The sequence below is a fragment of the Papio anubis genome, chromosome 10, assembly GCF_008728515.1.
Source record: "Papio anubis isolate 15944 chromosome 10, Panubis1.0, whole genome shotgun sequence".
Taxonomy (NCBI): Eukaryota; Metazoa; Chordata; class Mammalia; order Primates; family Cercopithecidae; genus Papio; species Papio anubis.
This window is the reverse complement of record NC_044985.1, coordinates 36,193,395-36,207,564: the sequence shown is the minus strand read 5'-3', so window position 1 is coordinate 36,207,564 and position 14,170 is coordinate 36,193,395. Positions and strand designations below refer to the sequence as shown.

The 14,170-nt window shown below is 41.8% G+C and overlaps 1 protein-coding gene and 1 pseudogene across 12 annotated transcripts in view; both read right to left on the bottom strand.

Moving 5' to 3' along the window:
- Window positions 1–14,170, bottom strand: part of FMNL2 (formin like 2) — a 318,205-nt gene that overhangs the window by 251,964 nt on the left and 52,071 nt on the right. The window lies entirely within an intron of this gene.
- On the bottom strand, window positions 6,964–13,102 carry LOC101024840 (annotated as a pseudogene). The gene has a single exon (XR_635419.3). The product of XR_635419.3 is annotated as a nuclear migration protein nudC pseudogene (transcript).

Here is a 14,170-nt window from a genome sequence, read left to right as displayed (position 1 = left end):
GCAGAAACCACTAGGACGGTGTACACCTCCTGTGTCACTTCATTTGGAGGGGTGAGATGTCCGGCGTGAACTTCTAGGGACCTTTATTAGGACACACATTTATTTTCTTTGACAGGACACATTTAAATTAATAGCTTCTCCTAAAAGTATTGAAGAACTACATAGACACTTCTGTAAAATAACACTTTTTGAAACTGATAAATTCCCCAAACTTCCAGAGCTAAAATTCCCTCCACTCCACCCCACCCCAATGTCCATAAATGCAGTCACGTCACAGGCCCAGGCCTGTTGAGAGCTACAGTGAAATAGTCTTACCAGTTCACACTTCTCCCAGTACAGGAAACTGTTTCACAGGATAATTCCCAACATCTTCCTACACTTAACTTTATTGAGAACTGAGTCACAAACTGCTTGCAGCCAAATGAAGGTTCAACCCTTTTGTTGGCATTGCCTGCCTCCAATTCCTCCCTGGCTGTGGTTTGGACAGGATATATGTGGGAAGGAAAAAGAAAGAAAGAAAACTACAAAATCATTACCCCAAAGCAGGGGGGCTCAACTATGGGTGACTGTCCCCCAGGGTATATTCAGTAGTCTACAGACATTTTTGGTTAACATAATTGGGAAGAGGCAGTGCTATCATGAGGCAGTGCTACTCATTGTTACCCAGTGGCATACAGTGGGCAGGGACCCGGGTGCCGCTCAGCATCCTACAAAGCACAAGACAGACCTATGAGATAACAGTTATCTGGTCCCAAATGCATAAACAGGGCTAAGGTTAAGAAACCTTGTTCTAAAGCCATAAAGGAGACAAACTGCACAAGAAAACAGGTAGGTAGGAAAATATAAGTTAGTAATACTGATTCCTCCTCCACACTCTGCAGCATCTTCCTTCTGCCCCCTAAAATTTAAGTTTTGCTCATAAGGCCGTATCCTCTGCCTGCTTCCCTTGAATCTCTACAAGAGCATTCTTTATTTTTTTAATTTTTAATTTTTAATTTTTTTGAGACCAAGTCTGGCTCTGTCACCGAGGCTGGAGTGCAGGGGAGCAATCTCAGCTCATTGCAACCTCCTCCACCTCCTGGATTCAAGGAATTCTCCTGCCTCAGCCCACAGAGTAGCTGGGACTGCAGGCGTGTGCCACCACATTCAGTATTTTTTATTAGACAGAGTTTAGCCATGTTGGCCAGGCTAGTCTTAAATTCCTGACCTCAAGTGATCTGCCCACCTCGGTCTCCCAAAGTGCTGGGACTACAGGCATGAGACACTGTGCCTGGCACATTCTTTGTTTTACAACCCACTTTCTATCTATTGCCGTCTCCAATCTCTGTCGAAGATGTCTAATTTTACGATTGATCACTTGCCGTGATCAACCTCAAACTCAACTCATCAAAACAAAATGCATCATCAGGGCTTCTAAGTCGACTCCTCTGCTGCCTGTCCTGTTTCAGTACATGTCACACCACTTTCCCCATGACCCAGGTTCAAAACCCAAGAGCCACTCTCATTCTACTTCCTCGCCACCTATCTACTCACACAGTTTTGCTCAGCACTCTTCATCCAATAGCTAGCACTTTGCCTGCCACATAGAACTCACCCAAATATCTAATACATACAGAAACACTATTAAAGACATTAAGGTCATCTTTAACTGCTTCCTCATTTCCCAGCCTCCCAATCGAATCGATTGCAAAGCCTTACGAATTCTGCACCAAGGTGTAAAGGCATCAACACAAGTGCCCTCCCTAAAGTCTAAATGACCTAATCCATCCCCATACAAATGGCAGATCAATCTTCCTCAAGCATAATCTTCATTATGTCACTATTTCACCCCCAACCCCAGAAAAAAAACTTGTCAAATCCTTCCACCTCCACCTTGACACTGGCAGGTAGGTTCCATGTGTACAACACTCCACCTCAGGTTCCCCATCCAGGCTTTTGTCTCTTACTTCCTTTCAATACTATGAAGAAAACACTTAATAAGCTGCTCTTCACCCATGTCCAGAGGGACCAGCATCTATTAAAAAGGCACAGCAGAGACCATCCGGGGCTCAGAAACTTCTCTAGGCATCCCCCTTTCAACCATCATTTCAAACATCCTCCCTCATCCTGTGCTGACACCTTCTACTCCTCCATAACTTTTATTTGGATTAGTCACCTGCCTTCTGGTTTCACTTCTCTGTCAATGTACAGCCTCCAACACTGCCACGTGGCAACCCTGGGCAGAGGAAGCCTCGGCCCAAACCCGACCTCAGGTCTGGGATCCCAGCAACGGCTCAGGGTCCAGGGGCAGCTTCTAGGATTGGTTGTCACACATCCAGTATTCTTCAGAAAGCCAGTGAAGCTGTCTGCTGCTCTGGGGCAGCACCCAAGTGTTCCTGTCTCCATGGCCACCACATTCTCTCTTCGGCTCCCATGTCTACCTCTCCACAACATACTCAATTCCTGCCATGCCCAGCTCAAATGGCATCTTCTCCCTGAAGCCTGTCCTAATTTTCCTACCCAAACCAAATACAATTGCCTTCTCTTCTCAATCATCTGGTCATGTTCACCCTTTTTAAAAATAAGTATCATGTTATGCTTTGTATTACATGGTATCAGTTTCTCTCTTTATGCCTCAGCCAACTGTATCACTTACTAGCTGTGCGGTCTCAGATAAATCAATCCTCTATACTATTTCTTTATCAATAAACTAGAGATAATGGTGCGTATCTCATAGCTGTGTATCGAAGATAAAGCCAGATAAAATGTACACGTGGCTAAAACAGTGCCTGTGCAAGCAAATGCTACCTATCATTCATGTTTTACCTCCCTCAGGACTTAGAAAAGCCTTATATGTTAATCGCTCAAAAAAATGAGCTGAATGTTAATTTAGTCATCCAAAATTCCAATTACTAGAGACCTGGCAGAAAAGAAACAAGCATTTCTTGAGGATCTACCGAGTATATCAAGCAATATATAAAGCATCTTACACAGGAGAATTTGTAATTCTCACATCTCCTTGCACTTGGTATCATTCCTATTTTACAGTTGAGAACTTACAGATTAGGTACTTAGCCTCAAGTTGTATAACTCATCATATAAAAAATCTGTGATCTTTTCACACAGCCCACTACCTCCATAATACGGAATTTGCCTTATTCACAGGCTAGACAGCAACATAGCCTGGGGGACACAATAGGGAATAATACTTCAGCAAGTTCGCAGGCCAGAGGACAACATGCTGAGGCTTTTATTTTTATTTATTTTTTTGAGATGGAGTCTCATTCTGTTGCCCAGGCTGGAGTACAGCGGCTCAGTCTTGGCTCACTGCAAAACCTCCACCTCCCAGGTTCAAGCAATTCTCCTGCCTCAGCCTCCCAAGGCTGGGATTACAGGCACCTGCCACCACGCCCAGCTAGTTTTTGTATTTTTTAGTAGAGATGGGGTTTTGCCATGTTGACCAGGTTGGTCTTGAACTCCAGACCTCAGGTGATCCGCCTGCCTCGGTCTCCCAAAGTGCTGGGATTACAGGTGTGAGCCACGGCGTCCAGCTGAAGCTTTTATTTTTTTAAAACCAATGACAACACTGGCTCACAGAGAAGAATGACATAGAAATCAGAAGTTTATGGATTTAGTGGTATTGTGTCCACGTATCTTGAAAGACCTGACCCTGATGGATAGAAGGACCAAAAGAAGGAAAGGTCCATGCTGCTGGGTGTGCAAATAAAAGAAAAAAAGAAAGGAGGAAGAGAGGGAGAAAAGTAAAGTAGGAGGGAGGAGAGAAGGAGAAAAGGGGAAAACTCCAAGCCACCTGTCTTGGCCAGGAAACTCCCTGAGGGTCACAACCTGAAAGTGTCCTATCACTTTCCCCAGCATGTCTCATTTTGTTTATTTTCTTAAATCATACCAGAAAATTTAATTTCTCCCTTTTGATGTTTTTTATTCTGAAAAGTACATGAACAATTCCAGCGGGGTAATTCTGACATCCAAAAACCTCATTTTTTTCTTCCTAACTGGCTCAGACAGATAAAAGGAAAGGAACTGAATTATCCTAATAATTTCCCTAAGTCTCCCCCGCCTACATTATGCTCATCCAGTTTCCTTGCAAATTACCCAGGTGAACCATCTGTGCTTGTGACTTTTTAAAATTCTTCACACTGAAGTTCTTTCATTTATTAACGGAAAAAAAAAAATTCTTCTCACTTTTCCTCCATGTACATCACAGGCAAAGCAGGATTTGGTGAACCCTAACATCCTTAGGTAAAGCAACATTAAATCCAAAATACACATAACCTTAATAGATCTTTTTCCATCGGCCAATTTTACAATAATGCTAATTGCAATTTTAAAGGATGACAACATCCTCTGGGTGAGCCACAGAAATAATATATTTAGTCTACAAATTCATGGAATAGTGAACAACATGCCAAGTGCATTCCACTTCCATAGTCTTATGATTCTTTAAGCAAGACAGGCATTTTGAGAGCTTTAAAAATAATGATGAAGGGTTGGGGGGGGGGACATAAGTTTTTTTTAAATGATGGAATTTAGGTAATGCTCTTTGAATAACTGTTACTCCAAATGGCGAGTAGAAAGTCACATGAGCATGAATTTAAGACAAAAGAATATCTATACAAAAAGTAATTTCCCACTTATTTTAAATCTCCCTTGAAAAGGGGAGACGGGGAAGAGGGGAGAATTAAAGCCTGACTTAAATAAAAACATACTTGTTAACTGGAAAAGAAAAAGAAATAAGACAATGTCTGAAATGTGAAAGATGTCCAGAGACATGGAAGTTTGCCCTGATATGCAGGACTCTTCTAAGCCAGGACCTCACAGGCTCTCTGAATACATGTTATCTTCGGAAACGAGCAGAAGTAGAAATGAACTACCAGAGCTATAGATGGTTAAGCAGCAGCCTTGGATTTCATTCTAGGTTTGGCAAACACTGAAAATAAAGAACTGGCAATGACAAGACTGCCCACTGTATTAGATCAAGAAATTACGAGTCAGTTCTCTAAATTTAGTAGCTAGACTCATTCCTGTTTGACTTTTCAAGTCAGTTCAGCCCAAATAGCAAGTATACTATATGACTTCTAAGGCAGAAAACGGAAAACCAATTCCCTCCCATGAAAATCAGAATTCTATCCAGCCAAGACCTTCTAGTTCCCCCAATGTGGAAACACTTAGCAATGACTGTTCAAATGCTTAGCTCAGTTCTAAGACACTAAAAGAAAGGAGAGGGGAGGGATGTGGGTGCAGGAGTTCATTTTTGCAGAAATGCCATGATTAAACAACAAGGCTTATATTTACAGAACCACATTAAAGACTTCAGAATCCCATTCACTCTCTATAAGTGACAAATACGCTTAAGCAACGACTTTCTGACTCTGTCGAAAGACAGCAGCTCTTAAGAATTATTTTAAAAACAAAACAAAAGATTCCACATGACTGCTTTGCCTTCCCCCTCCCCCCACACACACACTTCCCAACTTCATTTATCCTATTCATCTCACAGTTGGGCCTTTGGTTGAAGCATATTTGAAAGAGGAGGATAAAGCCTGAGCCAATTATCCAAAGAACAAACTGTCTTCCGTTAAAGGCTTATAAAAATAAATTTGGCTTACAAAAAGAAATTCAAGGAGATTTCCAAACCATCCTCTCAATTTCATGTGAGCCTGTTGATTTTTTTAGTCATTCCTATTTTTCTCCAAATTCATATTGGGTGGGGAAGTTGAACAAAGATTCTAAGTGCACCATTGTAGTCTAGCTAAACAAAAACACAGGTTTCAAATTTCAAATCACATCACAACTAATTTAACTTTTAATTTTAAGGGACTGGTCCAGATAGTAGCTGAGAACCATTGTGGAGACACAAAATGGGAACAAGTTTCCTAAAAAAGCTAACAGGCCATCTGGGGCATAATCTAGCAACGAATCTCATCTAAACTCAATGTCCCTTGGAATGAAGATTTTCCTCTTCGGATTAAGACATTTAGTTCTATCTCTTGCCTAGAACTTGATGGCAAGCTGTACTTTCTGTAATCTGTACCCTAAGCACTACTCATCCCTTTAACTCTTGTGTGGGGTTTGCCACCGCATGTCCCACAGCACCATGGCAACCCAGTTGAACATACAGCCATTTCCAATTCTGAAAGAACACTCTCACTGGAAATACAGGCTGACCGGAGCGGGACTTCTGCAGCAGGACTATCTACTGTGAACCAAAGAATGACAAAGAAACGTTAAGAGATTTTTTTAAATTTACAGCTTTGTGGAAAAATGAGTTAAGGCAAATCCATCCTTGACACTAACAGCATTCCTGGTTCAGCAGGAATAACTGTTAGTGCTGTCAGAAAATAAAAGCATGCTATCTATTCTTTAGAGTCAACTGAATTGGGAGCAGACAAATTTTTCAGTCTCAGGAGCAAGAAAGCCATTCCTGCAAATTTGGTTTTGTAATTTTCAGCAGATCAGGGTTTTGCTTATCCTCAAATTACATTTTAGGTCATTTCAACAACCTAAAAGACTAGAAATAAAAGATTATTCTTGTCCAATCTTATATGGTAACCTGTGATAAGCAAGTCATTTTACTTATCACAAATTTGAGTATATCTTCCAAAGGCCAAAAAAAAAAAAAAAAAAAAAAAAACCCAACAGTTAATGTTGTGTAATATAAACTATTAATTGCACATTTCTTTCCTAGTGTGGGAGATCAAGTTGTCATTCTTCATTTAATAAAAAAAAAAAAAAGGTTGGGCGCGGTGGCTCTCGCCTGTAATCCCAGCACTTTGGGAAGCCGAGGCAGGTGGATCACGAGGTCAGGAAATAGAGACCATCCTGGCTAACCCGGTGAAACCCCATCTCTACTAAAAATACAAAAAAATTATCCGGGCATGGTGGCGGGCGCCTGTAGTCCCAGCTACTCGGGAGGCTGAGGCAGGAGAATGGTGTGAACCCGGGAGGTGGACCTTGCAGTGAGCCGAGATCAGGCCATTGCACTCCAGCCTGGGTGACATAGCAAGACTCTGTCTCAAAAAAAAACTCAAACTTTTTTTTCAGAGGACAACTCTTTCCACATGTATCTATTAATATTATGCCTATAAGAGTTCTGAATTTCCTGTGAATGCCAGCTCACATGGAAACAGATGAGCCAAGAAGAACTAAGAGGAACTCATGTCACAGGTTGGTACCATACTTCTTGAACATAAATGAAAACTGGAAAAATTATCATGCTGTAAATCTAGGATCAAAGGTACCCAAAGCACAGTTAGTGAACCCGGTACTAACCAGGAGGACTCAAAAACAATCCACAATTGGTTTGCTGCTTGCAAAAAAATTAAATTTAGACCTCCAAATCACACTATACACAAATAAATTCCACATGAATAAAGGCGAATTCTTTAAAAAACATGTCTCTAAAGCTAAAATTAAGTCGTGTATTTTTGGATATGATCGTTAGTAAGAACATTCTAACTTTCAGAATCATGACAAAAATGGCCAGAAATTTAAAATTTGATGTTGTAAGAAATTTAAACTTCTGTAGGCCTAAAAAATTTATCTAAAAAAGGAAGTGAGGAAAATAGTCAAAACAGATTAAATGAGTTATCATCTATTACAAGGGTCAGCAAACTATGGCCCACTAATCAAATCCAGCCCACTGCCTGTTCTTCTACAGCCCGTGAGCTAAGAATGGTTTTTACATTTTTAAATGGTTGAAGAAAATAAAGAGGAATGATACTCCAGGGCATATAAAAACTATATAATATTTACATCTCAGTGTCCACATGGGAGCACAACCATCCTCATTAGTTGCTTATTGTCTAAGGCTGCTTTCACCCTACAGAAGCTGTGTGGCTCACAAAGCCTGAAATGTCTATTAGCTGGTCCTTTATAGAAAAAGTTAGCTAACCCCTGACCTATCACACAAAGAGCTCATGCATATGAAAAACAGTAAGACCCAATAAATAAATAGGCGAAGGAGATTTTTTTAAAGAAAAAGAAAAATACAAGAAAAAATAGAAAATGTTCACTTTCACCGCCAAATGGAAAGACTCTCTTTGGCCTATCAGATTAGGAAAGATCTGTGGAAAAGTCAACACACATTGGACAGTCAAACAAGAGCTAAGAAGCTGCAGGTGGCACTCTAAATACGTCTGACCCTTTTAGAATGCAATGCGGCAAAAAGAAACGAGTCTTAGAAAATGTCTATAACTCTCTTCTCACCTATCCTATGGACATAATCTCAAATATAGGCAAGTTTATAAACAAAGATCTTTATTATGGTATCTTTAATACAATGAAAAACCAGTAGCAATTTCATAGGTTTCCCTCTGTTTTGAGAGTCACGGGTGTTGTTTCTAAGTATTAATGTATCTGAAATTAAGACGTATCTTATAATCACATACATTTAATGCGTTATGTGTTTCCTCATGTGAAAGTGTTGACACCACAGTGTCTTACCTGTACTTTTAATCAACAGTGTCTTACATGTACTACATAGAGGCAACTCACATAGTTCCAATGAAGACATCTGATCGAAGGACTATTTACAAAGATGAGGGAAGGGTGAAGAGTACCACAGGGGCATTCGGGTAGAAAGTGACTTGAAGCATCAAGGAGAGGAAAGTAACCTGCTGGAGACCTGAAAGAGGACCCACCAGGCAAGAGTGGTTTCTTGGTGGGACACACCACTGACAAAACTGCAGCAGAGAGCAGAGATGTGGCAAGTGGCAGCTCTCTCCCCTCCCACTCTTAGTTCTCCTCAAGTTCCCCCTTGGCCAATCCAGTTAGAAGCCAGAGGGCAAGGAAGCCTGGAGGATGCATCTTTCAGTCAGCACCACTGCCCACTCCCAAAAGGAGGGCAGACAATAGGTGAGAGGAGGTATTATGGTTTGAACGTGTCCCTTCCAAAATGTAGGTGTTGCCAAAGTGATGGTATTTACAAGTGGAGCCTTTAAAGGTGATTAAGCCACGATGGCTTCTCCCTCTCAATGGGATTAGGGCTCTTATAAAAGAGGCTTCACTCCACATTTGGACGACTTGCCCTTATGCCTTCTGCCAGATAAGGATGCGGCAAGAGGGCCCTCACCAGACCAAATGCTGGCATCTCGATCGTTGACGTCCCACTCACCTCCAGAACAGTGAGAAATAAAATTCTGTTCCTTATAAATTACCCAGTCTCAAGTATTCTGTCACTGCAGCACAAAACAGACTGAAACAGGAGGAAAAAAGGAATAACCATCTCAGTCATTCTCCAAATCACCCCACAGAAAAGATGAAAAATGCATTCCCACTGTGGTGAGTGGGGAGAGAGAAAAGTCAATCTCAAAGTCTTAATTTCACCAAAATCATCCACTAAATCAGGATCCAAGTGGTTTTGCTCACCTCAAACAGAACTCTGACAAAGGAAGATGAGAAAACAGGGGTTTGAAAAGCTAAACATTTTAAATTTATAAAAGAAACCACTTTCCACAATGTTTAGGTACAACAAAGATATTAGGCAAATAGCTACCATGTTGGGTAGGTGAACCTCATTTAAACAATATGAAAATAGCACCAAAATTTGAAATTAAAGAATGAATTATTGTAAAGAGCAAGGAGGGTGGCAATCTTGCAAATGAATCAAGGGGTTGGCAGGGTTAAGGATGCGAATAGATCCTAAGGTAGATGTTTTCGAGACAATATGGGTTTGAAAAAAAAAAAATCAATTTCTAGCTCCCAGTCTTCTGTATCTTCTAATTCACTGTTTCTGGTCAGAGTTTGGTAAGGGCTCTAGCCAGCGTTATTTCATTAAGAACATAAAGAGTTTAGGAGTCTAGAAAAAGGCCAATTTTAAGGGCTCAAAGAGCAACATTATTATTTAATGAATAATGTTACCTTCAGGAAATCTGATACCATAGTTCCAATAACTGTTCTTGCTTCAAGTCAGTATATTCAAAACCCCTATCGGGAAATAAGGGAAAGTCAGTGTCTCATTCAGAACAAAAACTAACTCTGTCTAACTACAATAAGACAAATTCTTGGTACCATCCAAGAGAGTCAACTTGCCACCCCTGGCACACAGCTCTACTCCTATCACATGCCCTCCTGCATGCTGCCTTTCCTTTCTCCATCCCAATTACACCTCCCAGCCAGATACACAAGATACATTTGCTGGTGAACTCCACTCCTCCCAGCTCTCTATGCATTTCCACTCAACTACCTCTACTGCCTTCAGTTATGCTTTATTTATTCAGTTCCTTTGCCATTGTTTTCTGAAAAACTGTCTTTTATCTGTGTTTGTTGTGAAACCTCAATCTGTCAGAATCTCCCAGAAGGTCATTACCAGTTGCCAGGGTGTTTATTTGGCATTTTCTAAGTCATCCTTTGAGGATTCAAAGTGAAGTCACCCAAAAGGCATATGTGACTGAATCAAATTTAAGATACTAACTTCCACCTCTATAATCAATTCACCAAGACACAGTGCTATGACTTAAGGTGGAAGTTTGCAAAGCCGTGCTTTAGCTAAAAGCTGCAACAACAGATGGTAGTTGAAGAAATAAAACACAACAAAGGTATGGTTACTATTGTAACCACAATAGTGAGGTATTTATTCATGCCTCAGCACAGGCAAGAAAGGCCAGTACCTTTCAAACTAGGGTGTGAAGGTTGCCAATATCCTATCTGCCTCTGTCTCTTAAAAGTGGCGTATTTTCATACCTTAACAGAACAATTACCTTAATCTTTACAATTTGGCATCACAAATGAGGAAATAAATCAGTCCTTATTTCTTTTTTTGCTAAGCAAATCGCTTTAATGTGTAACAGTAGGCCAACTGGGGAAGACAAGACCCCAAACCCCAGCCTTTCTCCTGATGCCCTGGGACCTGTGTGATGGGCCAGTCCCATGCCTGCCCCAATCCCTGAGGCCCACAAGGGCCAGAGAAGAGTGGGAAAAAAAGTTGGATGGTTGCAGCTCAGCCCCAAGAGTTCAAGGAGGTAAAAACAGGGGCCAGTTGAATTTGGCCTTGGAAAAATCCATCTCCAGATGCTGATCCATGAACTTCTTCAGAATCTCCTGTTTCTTCTGTTCGTCTGAGGTTGACAACGCCATGGACTTCTGTCTCTGGTCATACATCATCATCCTTTCCACCATGCTACGAGTCTCACTGTCCAGGTCTGAGAGCTTGGAATTCTCAGGGTTAATATTCTTGGTATTGATCTCAAGGTCACTGGGCACCAAGCGGCTCCACCACTCCATCTTATTGATATTCTCAAGATTCAGAGTCACCACCTTGCCGTCCTCAATGAGCCATGAGCTCTCCTCCACCTTCACTTCGTTGTAGAGCTCCCCATCGATGTTCACTGGCTGCCCCTTGAGCCCCACCCGGAGGTGCCACCACTGGATGTCCACCACCACGTCCTTCCCTTTCACCCAGAAGTTCACGTGGAAAGGGACCGCCAGGTCCAGCTCCGACAGGGTCTGGGTCCAGCGGTAATTGGGCAGGTCTGCCCCGTTGCCTAGGTTGGGCTTCAGTTTTCCTTTGTCCTTCTCATCTTCCTCCTCTTCCTCTTTCTCAGTCTCCTGCTTCCCTGGGGAGTTAAGGTTGCCGTTCTTGAGCTGGGCCTCATGATTCTCTGTATCCTTTTTCTGGTCAGTCTCTAGCTGCAGCTTCTCTGCCTCTTCATCAGTTAGCTCCTTGATCTGGGACCCTGAGGCCTCTGACTTGGCTTCCTTGGCCACCCTGGCCACCCGCTCCACCTTCTCCCGCCGCTCAGCCTCCTGCCGGGCTCTCTTCTCCCACTGGGCCTTCTGTGCCAGCTGATGGTTGTTGCTGACTGTATGATAAGCTTCTCTGCCATCCCCTCTTCTCCTCCAATGAAAAAGTCTGTTTTGCGTCGAAGGAAGGTGAAGAAGGTGTTCACAAGCTCCTGCACGCCGCCCTCGTGCTGCTGAGCCATGGCCAGCAACATGCCCTCGAACTGCTCCTCCTCCTGCTCTCCGCCCATCGCGCCAGCTGGGATGCACGTCCCGAGCTCTGCGCTCTAGTCCCGCGCTCTCTCTGCTACTTCGAGTTGCGCTGGGCCCAACGACTCTAGTCTAAATCAGTCCTTATCTCTAAAAGGTACCCAAGAATTCAGAGTTAAAAATCTAAGTATCTGAAGACCAAGTATCTCCCTCTGCCATCAACTGAATGTGTCTCCTCAAAATTCATAGGTCAAAACCTAACCCCCAAATGTAATGGTTTTAGGAGATGGGGCTCTTGGGAGGTGATTAGATAATGAAGGTGGGGCCCTCGTAAATGGGATTAGTGCCCCTAAAACAGAGGTCCCAGAGAGCTTACTTATCCTTTCTGCCATGTGAAGATACAGCGAAAGGATGGCTGTCTCTGAACTGGAGGCAGGTCCTCCCCTCAAACACTGAATCTGCTGATGCCTTGATCTTGGACTTCCCAGTCTCCAGAACCATGAGAAAAAAGTTTCTGTTTTTTAGAAGCTACCTAATTTATAGTATTCTGTTACTGTACAGCAGCCCAAATGTACTAAGACACCATAAGACACTGTGTGGGCCTTTATAGAAAAAAATGCTCCCTTCATTTGCAGCATCCTCCCTGTTAAGTCTGAATTGAAAAACAATGTTTAGACTTTAATCAAAAAGAAGCCTTAAGAACATTAATACTTTTACTCATGACTCCATTTCTCTGGTATTTATTGCCCCATTCTGTAGCCACCTTAAATTTTATATTTTTAATAATCATTGTTTTTAGTGAGGACTGAGGTGACTGTTTTCATTTAAATAGTCATGAGTTCTATAAACAAAAAGTAGACAGGCATAGACATCCACAGATGTGACTTCAGTAATTTTTAATCACTGGTTCTAATGTCACTGTAGTTGACGAATTTCTCTTAAAAAGAGACACTAACTTCTTTTTGAAAACTTGTGCACAAACTATCAATCAGAAGGTCCTGCAATGGTATTAGAAAATCACCAATTAAAAGAAGAATCTGTGGGTACTTGAATAATTAAGCTGTGATTAGAGACAGACGTCTAATTTAGGCAGAATATGGTTGATATGGTTTGGCTGTGTCCCCACCCAAATCTCATCTTGAATTGTAGTTCCCATAATCCTCACATGTCATGGGAGGGACTTGATAAAAGGTAACTGAATCATGGGGGCAGTTAGGCTCATGCTGTTCTCAAGACAGTGAGTTCTCACGAGATCTGATGGTTTTGTAAGGGGCTTTTCTCCCACTCCGCTCATACTTCTCCTTGCTGCCGCCATATGAAGAAGGACGTGTTTGCTTTCCCTTCCACCATGATTGCAAATTTCCTGAGGCCTCCCCAGCCATGCGAACTGTGAGTCAAACCTCTTTACTTTATAAATACCCAGTCTAACGTATGTCTTTATTAGCAGTGTGAGAACAGACTAATACAATGGTAAAGATAACACTTCTTTGATTGCTTATCTTGAGTCATTTAAACTGATCCTTAGTACACAAGTATTTTCCTCCTCTGTGAGAGCTAACTTCAATTATGTCTTTTCAGATCTAAACTACATTACCAGGAAGTACAAAATAAACACAGCAAGAATTTCTAAGAATCTTTGTCATCTAAGAACAGGTGATAAAGAAGAATCTTCCTAATTCTTATTATAATAGCCTAATTATCAGCAGGACAATGAAGCCTTTCAACAAAGGACAGAAAAAACTGTTGAAAGAAAATGTGCAGCCAAGCACAGTGGACCACACCTGTAATCCCAGTGCTTCGGTAGGTCGAGTCAGGAGGATTGTGTGAGCCCAGGAGATCAAGACCAGCCTGGGCAACATAGTGAGACCCCACTTCTACAAAAAAATTTTTTTTTAAAAAAATTAGCCAGGTATGATGAAGCATGCCTGTAGTCCTAGCTACTCAGGAGGCTGAGGCAGGAGGATGGCTTGAGTCCAAAAGTTTAAGGCTGCAGTGAGCTATCATTGTACTACTGCACTCTGGCCCGTATGACAGAGAGAGACCCCAACTCCAATTCCCACCAAAAACACACACACACACACATACACACACATTTAAAAAACAACCAGACATGGAGTTCAAATTCAAATGTAGAAATGAACCAAACCTCAGTTACTGAATGAAGTATAATAAGTCACAATTTTCCCCTTGATAAGTCATAATTATAACTTTTGCATTTCATAGATTTTTAGAAAAAAAATTA